The sequence below is a fragment of the Neofelis nebulosa genome, chromosome 7 (assembly GCF_028018385.1).
Source record: "Neofelis nebulosa isolate mNeoNeb1 chromosome 7, mNeoNeb1.pri, whole genome shotgun sequence".
Taxonomy (NCBI): domain Eukaryota; kingdom Metazoa; phylum Chordata; class Mammalia; order Carnivora; family Felidae; genus Neofelis; species Neofelis nebulosa.
Window position 1 is genome coordinate 10,744,342 of NC_080788.1, and position 20,384 is coordinate 10,764,725.

At 40.9% G+C, this 20,384-nt stretch overlaps 1 pseudogene; it reads left to right on the forward strand.

Annotated features, from left to right (window-relative positions):
• Positions 1 to 19,524, forward strand: part of LOC131515859 (S-formylglutathione hydrolase-like) — a 50,528-nt pseudogene extending 31,004 nt beyond the window's left edge.
• Positions 19,525 to 20,384: the final 860 nt, after the last annotated feature.

Sequence of the window (20,384 nt, forward strand, 5' to 3'; positions counted from 1 at the left end):
CAAAGCCAAATATCTGCTTATTCAGGCCCAGCCCTCCACTGAGAAGCAATAGAGTTAAGCCCTGAGCCCACATCTCTGGGCCCATTCAGTCCTGGAAGAGAAACCCCTCCCCCCACCCCCACCCCGCTGTGATCCCTGGGGGCAGACAGTTCTTAATTGATTCTAATGAACACGGGACTGTCAGCCCCGGCTCCTCCCTGAGATGTGGCCCAGGGGGTTAACCTCCCATGTCCTGGTTAATCGGTTTCCTCCCCAGGCTGAATTAAGCCTCAATTTTTATTTTTGATTGAATCTGTCTTTGCTGACAGATGTTTTCTGGGCAACCCGGAAAGTCCTCAGTATGTGATAATGTGATGGAAGCTATAATGAATCCATAACTCCTCTGCTGGAATTATTTTCTGGAGCCTTTGAGAGATCAGCGCTGCACTGTCACAAGAGAAGGCACTGGGCTGGTGGTAAACCATTGGCAGGATGGCTCTTTGGAAGTGTTGCCTAAAGCCGCTCCAAGCACATCCTGCTCCTTTTCAGAGGCAACATGGGGGCTGCAAGGCCAGGGTAGGTCATCTTGGATTTAAGTCCTCCTGCTGCCACTCGCCAGCATTGCGTGTCTTGCCATGGAGATCATGTTAACAACAGCAAGACTCGTTGCTAACAGCTATGATTCTTTTACATCCTCATTACTCAGAATGCGGTCCTCAGACCAGCATCTCCTGGCAGCTTTGCTAGAAATACAGAATCTCAGGCCATAGTCCAGAATCTGCATTTTACTAAACTCTCTACGTCATTTGCTCACTCTTGAAAGTTTGGGAAGCGCTTGTCGTCAGCTCATTCGGTTCTCATTATAATACTGGGTATTTCGGGAAGGTGTGGCCGGCTCTGCTTTCTCACCCCCACTGCAAAGACTTGGTGACGTTTGTTCCTGGTCGCGTAGCTAGGCCACGGGGCAATGCGCTGGTAGGCCAGCATCCTGTTTCCTTTCTCTTGACAAGTGTCTTAGATTTTCATAGGGCATAGAGGGGATGAATTCAGGATTTTCACCCTTTATTTCCATTGTATAAATGATCCAGTCTCTGGAGGACTAGAAGCTTCACAATTTATTTGCTTTGGAAAAAGAAGGGGCTCTGATTCATAAATACATTTTTTAAAAGGATGAGCATATTTACTGCTAACAACCAGTTTCTATGGTTTTGGTTTCTCAGTAATAAGGATGATAGATCATAAAGGACAGGAGCAGGGTAGAAGTATTTAAAGAAGAGAGAAACATAGGATCGGGACTGAATAAACAAGAATATATTTAAGTACCATGATCCTATCATTTCGGGATCCAATTTTCCAACAGATGTAACTGAGATCTTATTATGTGTTCCTCAGAGGACACATCAGATATAGAGCATGTGACATCCACACTTTCTATTCAACCTTATCTTGGGCTTTAGACATGAGTATACCATGAGGAAATTGCTTGAGGACAAGATGGAAAGCTTCTGGGGCATCTAGCTGGGTGAAGGCCATGGAGAATCAGATTACTGAAGCAACACCTTTCATTTGATTAATGTCTCTGAGAACGACTTTGGGAAACAGCTGAAAAATGGATTTGTGACTACATTTTAGGAAGAAAACCCTGGAATCCAGGAGAGGAAAGAAGAATGTGCACATACCTCAGAGAAACTACTGCCCACAATGAAAAGTATGTTAGTTATTTATTGCTTCATAGCAAATTACTTCAAAGCTAAGTGATTTATTTAAAAAAAAAATTTTTTTTCAACGCTTTTTATTTATTTTTGGGACAGAGAGAGACAGAGCATGAACGGGGGAGGGGCAGAGAGAGAGGGAGACACAGAATCGGAAACAGGCTCCAGGCTCCGAGCCATCAGCCCAGAGCCTGACGTGGGGCTCGAACTCACGGACCGCGAGATCGTGACCTGGCTGAAGTCGGACGCTTAACCGACTGCACCACCCAGGCGCCCCAAAAGCTAAGTGATTTAAAAGTTGTTGTTTTTTTTTACATTTATTTATTTTTGAGAGACGGAGCACAAGATGGGGAGGGGCAGAGAGAGAAGGAGACATAGAATCCAAAGCAGGCTCCAGGCTCCGAGCCCGACACAGGGCTCAAACTCACAATCTGTGAGATCACGACCTGAAGTCGGATGCTTAACCAACTGAGCCACCCAGGCACCCCCAAAGCTCAGTGATTTAGATGGCAACAAACATTTATTGTCTCACACAACCTCTGTGTGTCAGGAATTCAGGAGCGATTGGGCTGGGTGGTTCTGGCTCAGGGTCTCTTATGAGATCACAGTTAAGATATTGGCAGGGGCTGCAGTCATTTAAAGACTTGAATGAGGCTGGAGGACCCATTTCTAAAAAGGTCCAGTCACACGACTGGGAAGTTGGTGCTGCCTCTTGGCAGAAGGTTTCTGCTCCTTGCCATGTGGACTTCTCCAAAGGGCTCCTGAGTGTCCTCACAGCATGGCGACTGGCTTCCCTCGGAGAAAATGATTCATGGAAGCAAGATGCAAATCACAATGTCTTTTATGACCTAGCATCAGAAATACACATTGTTATTTCCTCAATATCCTATTAGTTCTACAAGTCCTCCCTCTTCGGTGCGGGAGGAGATGATACTATAGTGTAAATACTAGTAGATAGGGATCACTGGAGGCCATCTTTGAGGCTGGTTACCACAGAAGAGAAAATATAACTATTTAGGGACCAAGGGGGAAGTGTTCTGCCTGGATTCCTAACTTTCTCATGAATTATATGATCTTAGATGATTTGTAATGTCTTAGTCTCAATTTCTTAATTTCTAAAGATGCTACAGGTTCTTGAAATGATGCAATATCAGGGACTTACAGAGTGAGGACCTCAGTTCAAATTGCAGTCCTTTCTCCCTTGCTGGAAGGTCTAAAGCAAGCCACTTACAGCTCTGAAGAATGGATTTCTGATCTCAAGTGAGGACAGTCCTGAAGGTTATAACAGATAATGGATGTGGACATACCCTGTAAATCTAAGGTCTGTGAACTTGTGAGGTATTGTTTTATTTCCTCATGGGCAAGCTGAAGTATAGGAAGCCAGATGGCAGGTTCATTACCATACAGAATAAAGTTACGCTACTCTGCAATGCATTATGAGCCTCCAAACAGCCTCTTCTACCTGCCAGCCTAGGGTGGAAGCTTTTGAACTATGTCAGGTGGTTATTATAATACAAACTAAAAGCCATATCATTTCATATGTGTATTTTACAATTTATAAATAGCTTTTACTGGCAGTATGTTACTTGGGCATTCGTTGTTGTTGTCGTTGTTGCCAACGTAAAATAACTTGTTTATGAAAGTTCTTTTGAAACTAGTAATGTTTAGACATGTGAATGTATACTATTAATGCTGGCTGTTACTTTTATGATTGATTATCATCCTCTCCCTTTAAATAGGCAAAGTCAGCCACTTAGGTCCCATCCTTATTTTCTATTACATGAGAAATGTGCATCTCAGAAAAATTAAGCGGATTATCTAAGGTCACAGAGGTACTTAGGATGAATCTGTGGAGATATGTCTTATGTCTGTGGTTATCTTTTATTTTTAAGAATCCTGTTCGTAGGGGTGCCCGGGTGGCTCAGTTGGTTGAGCGTCCGACTTCAGCTCAGGTCGCAATCTCGCGGTCAGTGAGTTCGAGCCCCGCGTCGGGCTCTGGGCTAACAGCTCAGAGCCTGGAGCCTGCTTCCGATTCTGTGTCTCCCTCTCTCTCTGCCCCTCCCCTGTTCATGCTCTGTCTCTCTCTCTCTCAAAAATAAATAAATGTTAAAAAAAAAAATTAAAAAAAAAAAAAAAGAATCCTGTTCGTAGAATGCTTATGTGGCTCAATCAGTTGAGTGTCAGACTCTTGATTTTGGCTCAGGTCATAATCTCAGGATTGTGGGATTAAGCCCTGTGTTGGGCTCCATACTGAGCACAGAGCTTGCTTAAGATTCTCTCTCTCCCTCTCTCTCTGCCCCTCCCCTACTTGTGCTCTCCCTCTCTGTCTCTCTTTAAATGTTTATTTATTTATTTTGAGAGGGAGAGAGAGAAAAATGGGAGAGAAAATGTGCAAGCAGGTCAGGGGCAGAGAGAGAAGGAGAGAGAATCCCAAGCAGGGTCCTCATTGTTGGCATGGAGCCCGGCACAGGGGTCAATCTCACGAACTGTGAGATCATGACCTGAGCTATAATCAAGATTTAGATGTTTAACTGACTGAGCCATCCAGGCTCCCCACTCTCTCTCTTAAAAAAAAAATCCTCTTCTCGACTACTGAGATGAAAAAGGCAATAAAAGGAATCATAACTATTATTATTAAATTTTATAAACACATAGTATGGTCTTTCTTCGTGACAAGTGCTGGAGTCGTAAAGAGGAAGAAACCATGGTTTGCGGCTCACTTCCTGGTGGACAGGGCAGATACAGTCAGGCTAGATGTACATGTGAGTCATTTCAAGGTAGTAGGATATATCTTTTTGCAGAAGTTCATTAAAAGTATTGCCTTGGTGGAAACATTGGTGGACAAAATAGTCTTCTGCTCAAGGATATGAAGAGAAGGGGAGTGGTGCTTTGGGCTGGACTTTGAGGCAGTAAGGGAGCTTCTAGATCAGTGAAGGTGAAAGGCATTGTGGCAAAGTGGGGAGCTTGGCAGCAGCTTGTTTCAAAAGAGAGGGGGACTGGGGCTAGGTTTGAATGGCCCTGAAGGCATATCACAGCTATTTTGGATTTAGTTCTATACATGGTGGAGAACCACTGGCATATTAAAAGACCTTTTCCTCAGGGGCACCTTGGTGGCTCAGTCAGTTGAGTGTCTGACTCTTGATTTCCGCTCAGGTCATGATCTCACAGTTCGTGAGGTCCAGCCCCATGTCAGGCTCTGTGCTGACAGTCTGGAACCTGCTTGGGATTCTCCCTCCTTCCCTCCCTCTCTCTCTGCCCTTCCCCTGCTTGTCCTCTCTCTCTCTCTCTCTCTCTCTCTCTCTCTCAATAAATAAATAAAATTTTTAAAAAGATCTTTTCTTGATTATAAAAGTATAGAGAAGGCTTTTGGACAGGGTGATGGCATGAAGAGAGTTATGAAAAATGTGTTATAAAAAGGGCAAGAATGAAAGCAATAAGCTCATAGTTGATGAAGTGGGTCAGACTGGAATGAAAGAGAGTTTTGTCTTGACCTGTACTTAAGGATAAATGAATCTGTAGCCTTTGAGCAGTAGCTCAAAGGGGTCAAGAAGCCTTTTACATAAAGGGCTAGATGGCAAATATTTTAGACTTTCCTGGCCATACGGTCTGTGTGGCAAATACTCAACTCTGCAATTGTGGGAAAGCAGCCATAGACAATATGTAAATGATTGCATTTGGCTGTGGTCCAACAAAACTTTATTTATGGATGATAAATTTGAATTTTATATAATTTTCACATAATTTCATAGAATTTTCACATGCCATGAAATATTATTCTTCTCTTGAATTTTTTCAACTATGTAAAAATGTGGAACCCATTCTTGGTTCCTGGGCCTTCCAAAAGCAGGCAATGGAATGCATTTCACCCACAGGCCATAGTTTGCCCACTCATGGTAGCCTATTGCAATTCCATTGCCATATTTACCTGTGTGGTCTTGGAACATGCAGGCGTGCCAGTCATAGTAAATGCAAACTTCACAGGGCAACCTCCATCTCCAGGTCACATTTGGAGTTGAAACACAGCCATAGATAGTAGAACTGAAGCACAAGAAAGCGGAGGATGCACGTCTGTTGGGGCCATCTTCCCCACAGGCTGCTGAGATTCTGTGGGCAGGTTGGGGGAATCCTTGAATTTCTAACTCAGACTTTCTTCATGTGCCTCTGCACTGGTTGTCCCAGGCTGGGGTCTGGTGACTGCAGTCAGGCCAATGGATGGAATAGCTGGGCTCAGAAGACAGAAAAACATGCCTGCAAATTAGGTGGTGATGGGAGAGCTGGGTGAAAGGAAGACATGTCAATCTGGCACATTTAGTGCGGCAATGTAAGGTCCAGTCTTGCTTTGGAAAATGTCTATTCAAGTCCTTTGCCCTATTTTTTTTTAAGAGAGAAAGAGAGCATGTGAGTGGAGGAGAGGGGCAAAGGGAGAGAGAGAGAATCTAAGTAGGCTCCAAGCTCAGTGTGGAGCCTGAGACAGGGCTTGACCCCACAACTCTGGGATCATGACCTGAGCTGAAATCAAGAGTCGCACACTCAACCCACTGAACCACCCAGACACCCTCTTTGCCTCACTTTTAAATCAGCTTATTTGTTTTGATGCTATGGAGTTGTAGGATGTCCTTATGTATTTTGGATACTAATTCCTTCTCATGTTTGAAAATATTTTCTCCCTTCTGTAGTTTGCCTTTTCACTCTATAGATTGCTTTCTGCTGTGTAGAAGCTTTTTAGTTTTATGGAGTCCTGCTTGTCTAATTTGGGATTTATTTCTTGTGCATTTATTTCCTGTGTCAAATCTGAGAAACCATTGCCAAGTCCAAGGTCATGGAGCTTCTCCTCCATGTGTTCCTCTAGGAGTTTTATACTCTCGGGTCTTATGTTCAAATCCATGATCCAATATATTTTTGTCCATTAATGTTAATAAGTATTCATGGAAATATACATAGTACTTGCATTATCTCATTGATCATACTCATAATCATGTTTCCTGTGAAAAGAAGCAAAACCAAAAGGGATACAATATTCCATTTCGAATTGCTCAACCAATCAATGGTAGATGTTGGGACCCGCCCCCGGATCATTTGACTCCAAATGCTATTATCTTTCACCCACCCTACCTGATCCTTTATATGGTACCTTTTGAAAGGGGTTGAAGAGGGCATGAGGAGAGAAGGGAGGGCTAATGGAACACCCAACTCTGCCTTCTTCTCCTTTTTTAAATATTTATTTATTTATCTTGAGAGAGAGAAAGAGAAAGAGAGAGTGAGCCCAGAGGAGGGACAGAGAGAAAGGGAGAGAGAGAGAGAATCCCGAGCAGGCTTGGCATTGTCAGCATGGAGCCTGAGGTGGGGCTCAGTCCCATGACCCTGGGATCATGACCTGAGCTCAATCAAGAATCAGACGCTTACCTGGCTGAGCCACCTAGGTGCCCCGAGTCTGACTTCTGAACAAAACATAGCAGGGATGTATTTGTTCAGTTTCCTAAGGAGAGTGATCAGCTTTCTTGGTCTATTTTGTCCTCCCTGAGTACCCTGCTCCCCACCCTTGTCTCTCTTCCCCATCCCTCTTGCTACCCACCGCCAGCAGTTGCAAGCAATTATTACTATGTCCAGGCTAAGGGACATAAAAGCAAATGATATCTTAGCAGATCTGATTTTAAAACCCAACAACCTAAGTATTTGAACTTCAGTCACATGTGGCCAATGCAGATTCTGTTTTTCATCAATTATATTTTCGTCAAAGAGGGAAGGACAGAACTAAGGGGACAACACGTTTATCTCAGTGTGTGCTATTGGAACTCCCTGGTTGGGCTTTATCTAGCATGGTGAAATAATAAATGAGGAGCAATCATGAAAAATATCCAGTTTTACGCTTCTATCTAAATCAGGCATGTCCTTTCCAAGACTGTCAGCGAGCATTTCAATGAAGAATCCTCTTCTAGGCTTTGTGACAGGATGGATAGCTTTCTGAACAAATGGCCTGGGTCCCCCCCCTATAAGATGGCTAGACTAAGAATGGTATCCTAGAAGCCAAAGCTGCTTGCTGTGTTTTCTCAGAACGTGCAGAATTGGGTGATTTCCTCCCTACCTCCCTCTTTCTGTCTTCAGCCACACCTGGTCCACACAGTCCAATTCCACACCTTTTATCCTCCTTATGAAACATAAAGCACGGGCCCCACTGCTTTCCCGCGACAGTGCCTCGCAGGGTGTTGTCCTGTATGCTATATCTCTTGCCACTCCTTATCCAGTTTCAGATGGGGGTCATCTATATTTATAAGTAGTCTAGATTTTCATGGCAATTCTGAAGACAGAAGGAGGATGGAGGTATATTATGTACCCTGGGGCCAATTTCTCAGATCCCTGTGGACATATTCTCTTTTTCCAGCCCTTCTCTCTTGTCACCTCCTCCCCCTACTTTCTCCGATGCTCCCCTCCGTGCTTCTAATCCTTGGTCCTTTCTTCCCACTTCTGAATCATCTTCCAGGTCTTTTAACCTCTCAACCCTGTGTGACAAGCCATATGGCTCCACCCTGCTTTTACTTCCAAGATCTTCCAGATACGGGATCCATTCTCCGTAGAGAGCTGTGCAGGATTTTAATGACAAAAATTTGTTATGTTGTGTTTAGAAGACCCGATTTCTTATCTTTGTCTTATCCATTTACAAACTGTGTGAGATTATGCAAAATACTTTATGTCTTTAAACAAGTTTCCTTTCTGTAGAATGAAACTAACATCTGTTCTGCTATCTGGAGGATCATCAAAATATAAAATCATCATAGCAAATATGTGTGGAGCACCGCCCGTGTCCCAGGCACCATGCTGAATGTTTTAGGCATGTGGTCCCACTTACCTTACGATGTTGGAACTATTATCACCCCCATCTCACAGACTACTAAATTAAGTGTCTGAGCTGCTAAGTAACTTGTCCAAGGTTTTCTAGCAGGTAAGGAGCAGAGTCAAGACTGAAATTTGAGACAGGAACCTCAGTACTCCAAAGGGACCATTACAAGAATCTGTGGTGGTACCTGGCCCAGATAAGGGCTCATACCCATTTGCTCACTGAATGGGAGAACTAGATTACATACTTTTCTTGTAGGATAATGGGAGGTATGGTGTGATTTTCCAAAAAAATCAGGATAACTTGAAATTACTCACTTTACTAGCTTTATTGGTAAGTCACGTTGCTGCCATGTATATAATATGTCCCGTAGAAGCACGCCTGTCTAGTGTAGTGGCTGTGGAAAGAGACCAGGATTTGGGAACTGGACAAGCAACTTAAACTTTCTAAGCCTCCGTTTTCATCTGTATTTTTTATAATTCTAATTTATAAAAGCATCCATGTTATAGGTTGCTGTAAAGGTTCAATGAGATCATGCCTGCGGAATGTTTAACACGTAGCTTGGCATATACTAATCATTCAGCTCATGTTGTCTGTTAATGGCAACCACAATCATGGTGAAGTAATAATGAATTGATAACGTATCAGCATGAGAGTTCCGCTGAGTTTTGATTTTACCCCGCTCCTCTGTTTGGTGGCTGTGCGATTTTTATGGTCCCTATTGAGTGGTTTGACATTGGCAGAGGTCGAAGGGGGGATTCTGATACACATACAGAACGGGAAGCCAGAGACTTGTATTTAAATCATTTCTATTACTCACTTGTTTTGTAAGCTTGAGCAAGTTACTTTTTCTAAATTAATCTTACATGTAAAAATAACAATGAAAACACCTGCCCTTCCTCCCCACCCCCTACCTACAGTGTGAGGTTTGGCTGATACAGTGATTGTGACGGTGCTTTATGAACTCTAAGTGCTGTGTAGGTGTTATTTTTTCCCCCTCCCTTCCATCTGAGAGCAGTGCTTTTCAGCTCCCCTTAAATGACCCAACACTTTGCCCTTGGTTAATAAACACATTTGTGCATGAGCATTTGGCTAATAATGGGAACTACCTTTGCAATACATGTTTTCCCTTCAACAGCAAAGTGGGCCATTGTGAGCTAAACTGTAGCTGTGACATTTACAATAATAAGTTTATAAGAGCCATTGCTACCTTGCCTATTTTGCTAGTATGGCATGATAGAGACGATTTAGGATGATTAGATCTGCAAACTGACAGTTTGAAGGAATGCTCAGAGAGGAGAGTGAAGAGAAATGAGTGCCTGAGATCCTGAATTTGCAATCAGATCGAGAAAGAATAACCTCTGAGAAGAGCTACCATTTATTTCAGGGTGTACCATATACCAGTCACTTTCTAGGAACCTTCTCTAAGCCTTTCGACAACGTTGTGATTTATGCATGCTATATTGTGATTTATAAGAAATATATTTTTGGTCATTCAAATGATCAAAATATAATATTCCTTATGTATTTGGTTCTTGTCCAGGGTTTCTGGCTTATAGCTCCTAAACCCCTTGAAATTTCTTGTGATAAGGGCAACAAAGTTACCTTTTTTATGTTAATGAGGTGACTTTTGGAAAGGATGGGGGTTGGGGCTGGTTGCCAGGAGAACCAAGCATGTGACTGGAGGGGTGGAACTTTCAGTTTTACCCCCAGATGGGGCGGTGGGGGTGGGGAATGGGAAAGGGACTGGAGATTGAATCAGCCAATGACCAATGACTTAGTCGTGACTATGTAATGAAGCCCCCATAAAAACCCAAAGGACCAGATTGGGAGAGCTTCCAGGTTGGTGAACATGGAAGGAGGGGGGTTTGGAGAGAGTGGTGTCCTGGAGAGGGCATGGGAGCTCTGCCCTCTTTTCTCACACCTCACCCTGTGCATCTTTTCATGTGGCTGTTGATTCATATTCTTTATCATATCCTTTAATAAACTGCAAACCTAAGTAAATGGTGTTTCCTTGAGTTCTGTGAGCCACTCTAGCATATGAGTTGAACCTGGGGAAGAGATTGATGGAACCTCCAATCTGCAGCTGGTAGGTCAGAAGTACAGGTAAAACCTGGGGCTTGCAACGGGAGTCTGAAGTGGGGTTGGGGGCAGTCTTGTAGGACTGAACCCTTGACCTGTGGGATCTGATGCTATCTCTGGGTAGATGGTGTTAGAATTCAGGTGAATCCTTGGATACCCTGCTGGTGTCCGAGAATTGCTTGGGGTTGTATGTGTGGGAACTCCCACCTCCCTTTCCACCATGTTGGATTGGGTAAGAAAACCTAAAAGACGGCATTACCATTCTTGTTTTATGGATGAGGAAACTGAGGCTCAGATGTTTAGGTCATCCATCTGCCTCCTTTGAATCTTAGTTCTCAGAATATGGACCACCACTTAACTGGTTTCACAAGCCAAAGTGCTCTGAGTTGGCATCGATGTACTCCTTTCTCTTACTTCCCTGATCCAATGTATCATGACAACCTAAATGATTTTAGTTCTTAAGTATCCCCTAGATTCTGTTCACTCTTTCTATTCATGTCATCACTAGCTCTTGTATGAATCACGGCACTGGACTTCTACCCGGGTACCGGTGTCCATGCTGTCCTCTGATGTGTTCACGCTTGGGACTGATCATGTCCTGCAGCCCCATACCACTCAGAAGGAGGGCAAACCTCTTAGCCGTGGTCACAGGTGCCTCTCCATTGTTCAGACCTCTCCATGGGCCCCTCTTCTCTGCTCCGTACTGTGCACACTCACTCTCCCAGGCTGGACATGGTCCATCCCAGCACTGTGCCCTTGCCTGGGATGCTGGCTCTTCCTCATTTCGCCCTCTTATCCTTCTCATCTCTGCTCCAGCGTTCCCCCTAAGGCAAGCCTTCTTTGACCTTTGCAAGAAAGACACATCCTCCTGGTGGATGCCCTCACAGTTCCAGGGAACCTTCCTTCCCAACACTTATAACAGTTGCTATAACTTGGGTAACAGGTATGCTGGTATCTGTCTCTGCCTCCAAAGTGTAAAGCCAGGAAGGCAGGGCTGGTATCTGAGTTCCTAGAGCCTAGCATGCTAAGGGAGATACTGCTGAGTTTGTGGGTGACTTGGTCAAGGCATTGCAGCTAGGAAGTGACAGACTGGGGATTTAAACTCATTTCTTTCTGACTCTAAAGACTTTGCACTTAATACCATTCACTTTAGGGCAGTGTCATTCTAGCAGTAGGACTGATAAGTATACTTTATACTAAGATCAAACATATTTTGGTTCCATCAGATAAAGTTTGATAAAAATGGATTATTAAGAACAGATTTGATAAGCCAAGCTGCCTGCCCAAGGTTTGGGGATTTTGCATCAAAGAGAAATGTAATGAAAATGGATCAACCTGGGCTGATGGGAGGGGGTGGGGGCTGGAGAGTGAAGGAGAGTGGCTCATTCTATAGTGCCCTTGACCCTTGCCTTTTCTGTATTCTACGTGGAGCTCCCTACCCTGAGTGCAGTGAGATAATGATGAATGATCTCTGTTGGATTGTGTGTGTTGGCTTATGTATGAGTGAAGCAGTTTCTTTGAATCAGTGAAGTTGCGCAATTGAGGAATTGGTAGAAAATTCCAAGTATGCCATCATACTTTGTCTTAAGCACTGCCCCCCTGCCCCAGAAACCACATCATCTTGAACTTACTTTTATTTACTGGTACTGATGGCTACGGGATGGAGGAGAAGGAGAGAAGAGCCAACACTTAGCTCCTGGTTTCAGTTCTGCTACAAATGAGCAAATGGAATTTGATCAATCCCCTTTTAACCTCTCTGGGCCTCAGTTTCCTCATCTGAAAAATCAGAGTGAATAAGCAGGCCTGAGTTCCCTTCAAATCGGACACTCCATTCTCTGTCTTCCTACTGTTGAAATACTTATGGAAACCATTGTTCTCTCACTCTCTCCTTCGGACATTATGACTTCTGTGCTGTCTTTTGGGGTCATCGCCCACCTAAATGACCCCTCACGGAAATGAAATCTTTAATCATTTCCACCGGGTAAGTGCAAAGGCTGAAGGGAAGCACTAGCTGTCAATAGCTCTGCGGATGGCAAATTAGTTCAGGGAGATAGGATCCATGCAAACACGTGCTTAGACAGCCATAATTTGCCTTTCATTTTCCTTTGCAACTTAGAAGAAAGTGAATAATTTCCAATGAGCCTCTCATTTGAACATATTGAAAAAACATGTCATTAGCAAAAGGAGCATTTAGTTGCTTGATTACCATATTTCTCCAAGTATGAGGGACAGTCATTTTTTCAGTTGGGGGTAATTAGCTGAGCAGAAAGATGCAAAATCTCGGGGGCAGCAAAATCCTTGTATGTCTTCTATGGGTGTGGAGACAGCAAAGTGAAAAAAGGGAGAGCTTATGAGGCCATTAAACACCTAGGGATGTGGTCAGCCGTATCTCCTACGGATAGCCAGATAGAAGTCTCTAAAACTGTGGATGGAAATATGTTTATAGGGTCTCATTAACCCAAGAAAAGTGCAAAACAGAAAGGACTGAAAACAATGTAAATTTTTAAAATTCAGTGTTTGATTTGCTTATCTGCTTCTGATGCTTTCTTGTCATCACAGTTACATTTTCCTTCTTCCTGTCTATGGCCACCTGGCTTATGAGCTACAAGGGTGACCTGGGCAAGTTGCTTCAATTCTCTATATTTTGAGTTTATACACTTTGGGGAAATAATCCTGGATTTTCATATCTTGAGATAATATTGTTCAGATCTCCTAAGATCATTGGTTACATACGGGCTTTGGAAAACTCACCACCCACCATGGTTGAGGGCAACTGTTTCTTGGGGTTTGCCTGGTACCAACAGGGTGGACTGGAGAGCAGTGTCAGGAGGGGATGTTAGGATTTTCATAGATTCTTTTTTTTTCTCTGGAAAGAAAACATTGCACTTGTATTTGAAGACACCTCTCTGGACAGGCATATGGAAATCCTAAGGTTGTCAGAGCTTTGTGCTTATTCTAGAGTAGCGCTTCAAGATTTTGGGCAGTGCCATGGTTTTCCATTACAGATTTTAGGCAACAGGCTGGTCATGGTGTCCCTAACATGCAAGAATCTTGTCAATGACGGGGCATGGAAGACTGGGATCACATCTTCTTTCCCTTCAGGCTGGGCAGTCCCAGGAGGGCAATGTGAAAAATTTAATTGGAACATATATCAGTGGTAATAAGGAATCAATCTCTTAAAGGTTTCCTAGGAGAGTCCCTGACGATTTATAAAAGAAACAGCATTGATTAAATGACTCTGATGCGTCCTTCTCCATGGAGACAACTCAGGTCAGTAGGCTACTTAGGACCTCATGTTCCCCTTTGCCAATAACCCCCACTCATAGAATTTATTTAGGGAGTAGCTCGTGCTATTTAACTCAATATTTTGATTAGCAGGGCTAGCATTCATGGAATATCAATATAAATTGCACTATCATACCAGACTTCATTTAACAATTATCTGCTCTAATTCAATTTTTCTTTAAGAACAGAATTTTTTTTTTTTTATAACTAAGTTTATCATTAGGACCGTGAACATTTTACAATGCTGGAAAAACCTATTTGAATTTCTTTTCATTTAAAACCTGTAGCCTTTTATATAAGCCAATGTTCATAAATATTGTACTTTCCCACTCTAGAAAAATTGGTGTTTAGAGCAAAGTATGAACAAAAAGCCATCTGCTACCCCAACTCCAAAGATTAAACAATACTGTTAATCTCTTAGTCTAATTCTGGTCCTTTTTACTGCACCTGTATTTCATATAGTTTCATCACATGTCACAAAAATTGTATATATATTACATAAAATTTTTTTTTTAATGTTCATTTATTTTTGAGAGAGAGAGACACAGAGTGCAAGCTGTGGAGGGCAGAGAGAGAGGGAGACACAGAATCGGAAGCTGGCTCCAGGCTCTGAGCTGACAGCAGAGAGCCTGATGCCATGAGATCATGGCATGAACCATGAGATCATGACCTAAGCCAAAGTCAGATGCTTAACTGACTGAGCCACCCAGGTGTCCCTATATTACATTAAAATAACACATTTGATTATTATAAATGAAATACATGTTTCATATGTACAAATAGAACACATAAAAAAACATAAAAAGGAAAACTAAGGTCACTTACAATCTTCCCAGATAATCACCATTAAAATTTTGGTGTATTTTCTCAGAATATTCTTTTCTAGGCCTTTTCTCTTTTTTCTTCATATTAAATTCTTCAAAAATACAGAAAAGACAGAGACTAAGATAACCGACACCCATGTATCCAAATCAAAGTATCAAAAATATGAATATTTTTCTACATATAGTTCAGATTCTTTTATTTATTTATTTTTTGTTATCCAGTGTCCCTCTTCTTCCCCCCCCCCCTTTTTTTGGCAAAATGGAACATTACAGATACAGCTGATGCTCCCTGTGCTCATTTTTATCTTTTCAAGATTTATCCATATTGAAATGTGAAACTCTAGTCTATTTAATTTCACTGCTGACTAATATTCTACCAAATGGACATATCTACACTATTGCCATATGCATTCCCATGTAGGTCTCTTGAAAAGCATCTCTTAACATGTGTGGCATTGTTAATATGTGGGGCAGGCTTGTGTCCAACTTTACCAGACATTGACAAATTGTTTAAAGTGGTCGTGATAATTTGTATTCCCATAAGCGACATTGGACAGCTCGTTTTGTTTTTGGCTTCACTTGGTATTGCTAAGCTTTAAAGTGTTTGCTAATCTTAAGAGCATAAAATGGCTTCTTTCATTGTATGTTGCCTGTACCTTATTATTGGTGATACATGTGACTTTTATTTGTAAGTCACAGCTGGTATGGATTTGCTTTTCAGTTCAACTCATTTATTGAGTACTCATCAAGTTCAGGGTTTTCTGAGGTTGCTAAGCAGGGCTGCTGCCAAGCCTGGCCGCTCAGATCTACCTTCTCCAGCCCTCCACCACCATCAGTATTGCTGTCTTCTGGTTCTAGAGTTCTCCTTCTTCCCCTTCTCCTCCCTGGGAAGGTTCTGGCTATAGAAATCAGCTGCAGTAACAGGAAGGATTCTATTAAAGCAATTCTCATCATCTTACCTACTAATCATGCTGACCATAAAATATACTTAAATTAATTATACAAGTTATACATGAAACCAGAGCATATACATGCAATACCAGAGCATATGGAAAGTGCAAATCCTCTTACAATCTTGTCCCCCTTATCCAATAAAGAACCACTTGTAGATAACCTGTGCTTTTTCCTTCCTATTTGTGTTTATGCACCAATACAATGAATGTTATTGAACATGTCTCTTGGGTTCATAAAAATTTTTTAACTTAATATGATCTGTCACCATCTGTGTAGTATTCTATAGTATGGAAGCACCATAACTAACCAAATTCTGCTAATTATGGGCTAAATTTAGGTGCTTCCAGTTTTCCATTTGTGAACAATGTTGGGGAAAACATTCCTGCAAATGTCTTTGGACATCTTTGGACATTTGCCTCAGGAGAAAATTTCTAGAAGTGCTATTTACATACCAATTTTTTGAGTTCCTGATAAATTGGTGACTTCTCAGTAGGTTTTGGACATAGTACGTCGATTCTGTGAACTTTATGTTTTGTGTAAAATGGTGGAAGTAATAGTAACTGCCTGATAGGGTAGTTGGTTTTTTTTTTTTTTAAGTTTACTTATTTATTTTGAGAGAGAGAGAGAGAGAGTGAGAATGTGCACATGCAGCCGGGGAGAGGCAGTGAGAGAGAGAAAGGGATAGAGAGAATCCCAAGCAGGCTGTGTACTGTCATCACAGAGCCCAACTTGGGGCTTGATGCCATGAACAATGAAATCATGACCTGAGCCAAAATCAAGAATTGCCCACTTAACCAACTGAGCCACCCAGGGGCCCCAATGATAAGGTAGTTTTGAGGACTGAATGAGATAATGTATATAAAGTTTGTACACAGAGTTTGGACCATAGTAGAGGTTCAATCAATGTCTGTTTTTCATCTCTTTCTCAGCAAAAAGGAAGTATCAAAAACGGAAATGAAACACATTTCCACTCATATCAGATTTTGGTCTAGAGCTGGAATTGTTCTCCAATATCTCTAACAGATTCCTATGGAAAGAAAGATATATTGTCCATTCAGAATGTAAAAAGAAGGGTAATAGAGGGAAAAATTCTTCAGTCATTTTTGTGAAAAGCCATCATGTGGACTGTATTTCTCAAATGGTAAAGTGAGGCAGAAAGGCAGCTCTTGATAATTCTTGCTTTCTTGCCATCAGTTTCCCACTGCTTTTATTCTCTTGTCTGGGAATAATTGTAATGATGATAACAATTATAAAAACTAACAAAAACAGTTATTCCAGAATTCCAGAATTTCTGGAATGCACTGGCTCTAGTAAGGAGGAAACAGAGATGGTTAATTTTTCCCTTTATCCTTCAAAGTTGCTCTGGGATTCATTCTTATCCATCCTTTAGATAAAGAATTTGGCATCCTATGTATTTTTTAAAACAACTTTAGCGTTTAAGAAATCCTATCCCATTTAATTTCAAAATTTTAAAATCTCATCCAATTTAAAACCTATTCTTCCTTGCATATTTTAATGTTTAGAAAAATCAATGAGAAATGCTAAAATTCAATGGATAATTTTAAGTGGCATCATAAAAACTATGTAAATATTCCAAAAGAAGTCAGAAAAAAGGAACAGGGACAAAAAGCTGAGAGGACAAACAGAAAACCAACAAAATTGCAAAGCAAATAATGAAATGATGGACCTAAATCCAATCACATCATTCAGTCACCAGTAAGTCAATATTTAATAACATTAAATGTTAATAAGCTACATACTCCAATTAATATGTAAAGATTGCTACTTGCTTAAAAAAAAAAAACAACAAAGCTCAAAGACCCAATTATAGGGTGTCTATAAGAGATTCACTTCAAATATAAAACTATAGATAGATTTAAATAAATATATTTTAAGAATATACTATGTAAACAAAATGATAGAAGTAGCTGGAGCAGCTATATTAATATTGGACAATACGTGTTATAAGTCAAAAAGAAAAAGAAGGATCTTTCCTGATAATAAAAGAATCAATTCACCAGGAAGCACAAACATTAAAAAAATATATAAGTACCTAATAACAGAGCTTTAATCTACATGAAGCAAAATAAGTAGTAATAGATAATCCACAATTTTTATTGGTAATTTGAATACCCATCTCTCAAGCAATTGATAGATCAACTAGACAAAATTTAGCCAAGCTAATTTATAGAAGACTATACGCAACAACCACAGAAGACACATATTTTTCAAGTGTATGTTGTATTCACCAGCATATGGTAAATCAGAGTCTGGGTCATTAAAAAAAAATTCAGTAGTTTAAATCAAATTGAAACCACACACAGTATGTTCCCTGACCACAATAAAATTAAAATAGAAATCAGCAATAAGATATGTAGGAAAGTTTCGACTATTTGAAGATTAGACATAATCCACGGAGCAAAGTGAAAAATCACAGGAGAAAATAGAAAACATTGTAATATGAATAGCAATAAAAATAAAACATATCAATATTTGTAGAATACAGCTGTAGGAGTGCTTAGAGGGAAAGTTATAGCTCTATATGCTAATATTAAGAAAAGGGAAGGATCTCAACTCAATGGCCTGAAGAATATAGGGGAAACAAAAAAAGGCAAAGAAACCCCAAAGGAAATAGTATAAAGGAAATTATAAAGATAAAAGTGCAGAGATTGGATAAATGAAAACAGAAAAGAGAGAAAACTAGCAAAACAAAAGCTGGCTCTTTGAGAAGATTGTAATTAATAAACCACTAGCTACTCTGATCATGAAAAAAGGAGGAGAAAACACTAGTTCTCAATATCAGAAGAGAAAGAGGGATTATCACTACAGATCCTATAGACATGAGGAGGATAAGAAAGTATCAAGAACAACTTTAGAAGTTGAGGCCCTGCCTTTCCACTCTGGCTGCTGCTCATAAACTGATTTCCAGCAACAAGTGCTTTGGAGGATTGCAGAAAGTTTTTGAACATGACAGTGTTGAACTGAACTGAAAAATGAAATTTGCTATCTACTTACCACCAAAGGCAGAAACTGGAAAATGCCTTGCACTGTATTGGCTGTCTGGTTTCACTTGCACAGAACAAAATGTTATATCAAACTCTGGTTCTCATCAAGCTGCCTCAGAATATAGCCTTGTAATCACTCCAGATACCAGCCCTCATGGCTGCAATATTAAAGGAGGAGATGAGAACTGGGACTTTGGCACAGGTGCAGGGTTTTATGTGGATGCCGTAAAGATCCTTGGAAAACTAACTACAGAATGTACTCTTATGTAACTGAAGAGCTTCTCCAACTCATAAATGCCCATTTTCCGGTGGACCTCCAAAGGATGCCTATTTTTGGCCACTCCATGGGAGGCCACAGAACTTTGATTTGTGCTTTGAAGAATCCTGGAAAATACAAATCTGTATCAGCATTTGCTCCAATTTGTAACCCAGTGCTCTGTCCTTGGGGCAAAAACAAAAAAAACAAAAAAAACAAAAAAAAAAAAACAAACCTTTAGTGGATATTTGGGAACACATCAAAGTAAATGGAAGGTTTATGATGCTACCCATCTTGTGAAATCCTATCTGGGTTCTCAGCTGGACATACTAATTGATCAAGGAAAAGATGACCAGTTCCTTTCAGGTGGGCAGTTACTACTTGGCAACTTTATAGCTGCCAGTACCAGAAAAGAATTTCCCCTGGTTTTAGATTACAAGAGGGTTATATAGAGTAGATTACAGCTACTACTTCATTGCAACCTTCATTACTGATCACATCAGACATCATGCAAAATACCTGAATGCATGAAAAACTTCAGATAAGAGAATTTGTTCAGGATTATAAAATTGTAATAAACAGTACTGCAGGGAAAGAGGATTTCAAGACATTGGATTTCAGAGTGCTAAAAATACATCATTCCATAGTTGAATCACTTTCTGAGTAAATATATAAAACCAGGAGAAAAAAAAAAGAGACTATTATGAACAACTTTAAGGGGACAAATTCAACAGTGTGGATGAAATGAACACATTTTTTTTCTGGAAAATACAGCTTATAACAAGTGACACAGGATCTAGCAGAAAAATTGGTAAAAGCTTCTGCTAATCTAAAGATACATTAAGTCAATGAATATGCAAGCCACAGACTGGGAGATTGATAAATGCATTTTCTGACCAAAGACAAGATTTGAAGGTATACCAAGATTTTTTTACAACCTGACCATAAAAAGATAAAAGAACAGCAACAACAAAAACGACCCTCCAGGAGAAGGAAAGATTTCAGGATACACTTCACAAGGATGATACACAGATGGGAAAAAGTACCCGGCATGATTACTCATCAAGGAAATACAAATTAAACCACAACAAGGTACCACTCCACACCCACCAAAATGGGTGTTTGGGAAGATTAAGCAGTAGTGTTGGTAAGAATGTGGAGTGACCAAAACTCTCCCATATTGCTGGTAGGAATACAAAGTACAATGACTTTGGAAAATTTCTGGAGTTTCCTTATAAAAGTAAACACACACTTACTCTATACATCCAGTAACTTCACTGGTAAGTATTTACTCAAGGTTAAGGAAAATGTATATTTAAAAAAACAAACTTGGTAGGGGTGCCTGGGCGGCTCAGTCGGTTGGGCGTCCGACTTCAGCCCAGGTCATGATCTCACGGCTCGTGGGTTCAAGCCCCACATTAGGCTCTGTACTGACAGCTCAGAGCCTGGAGACTG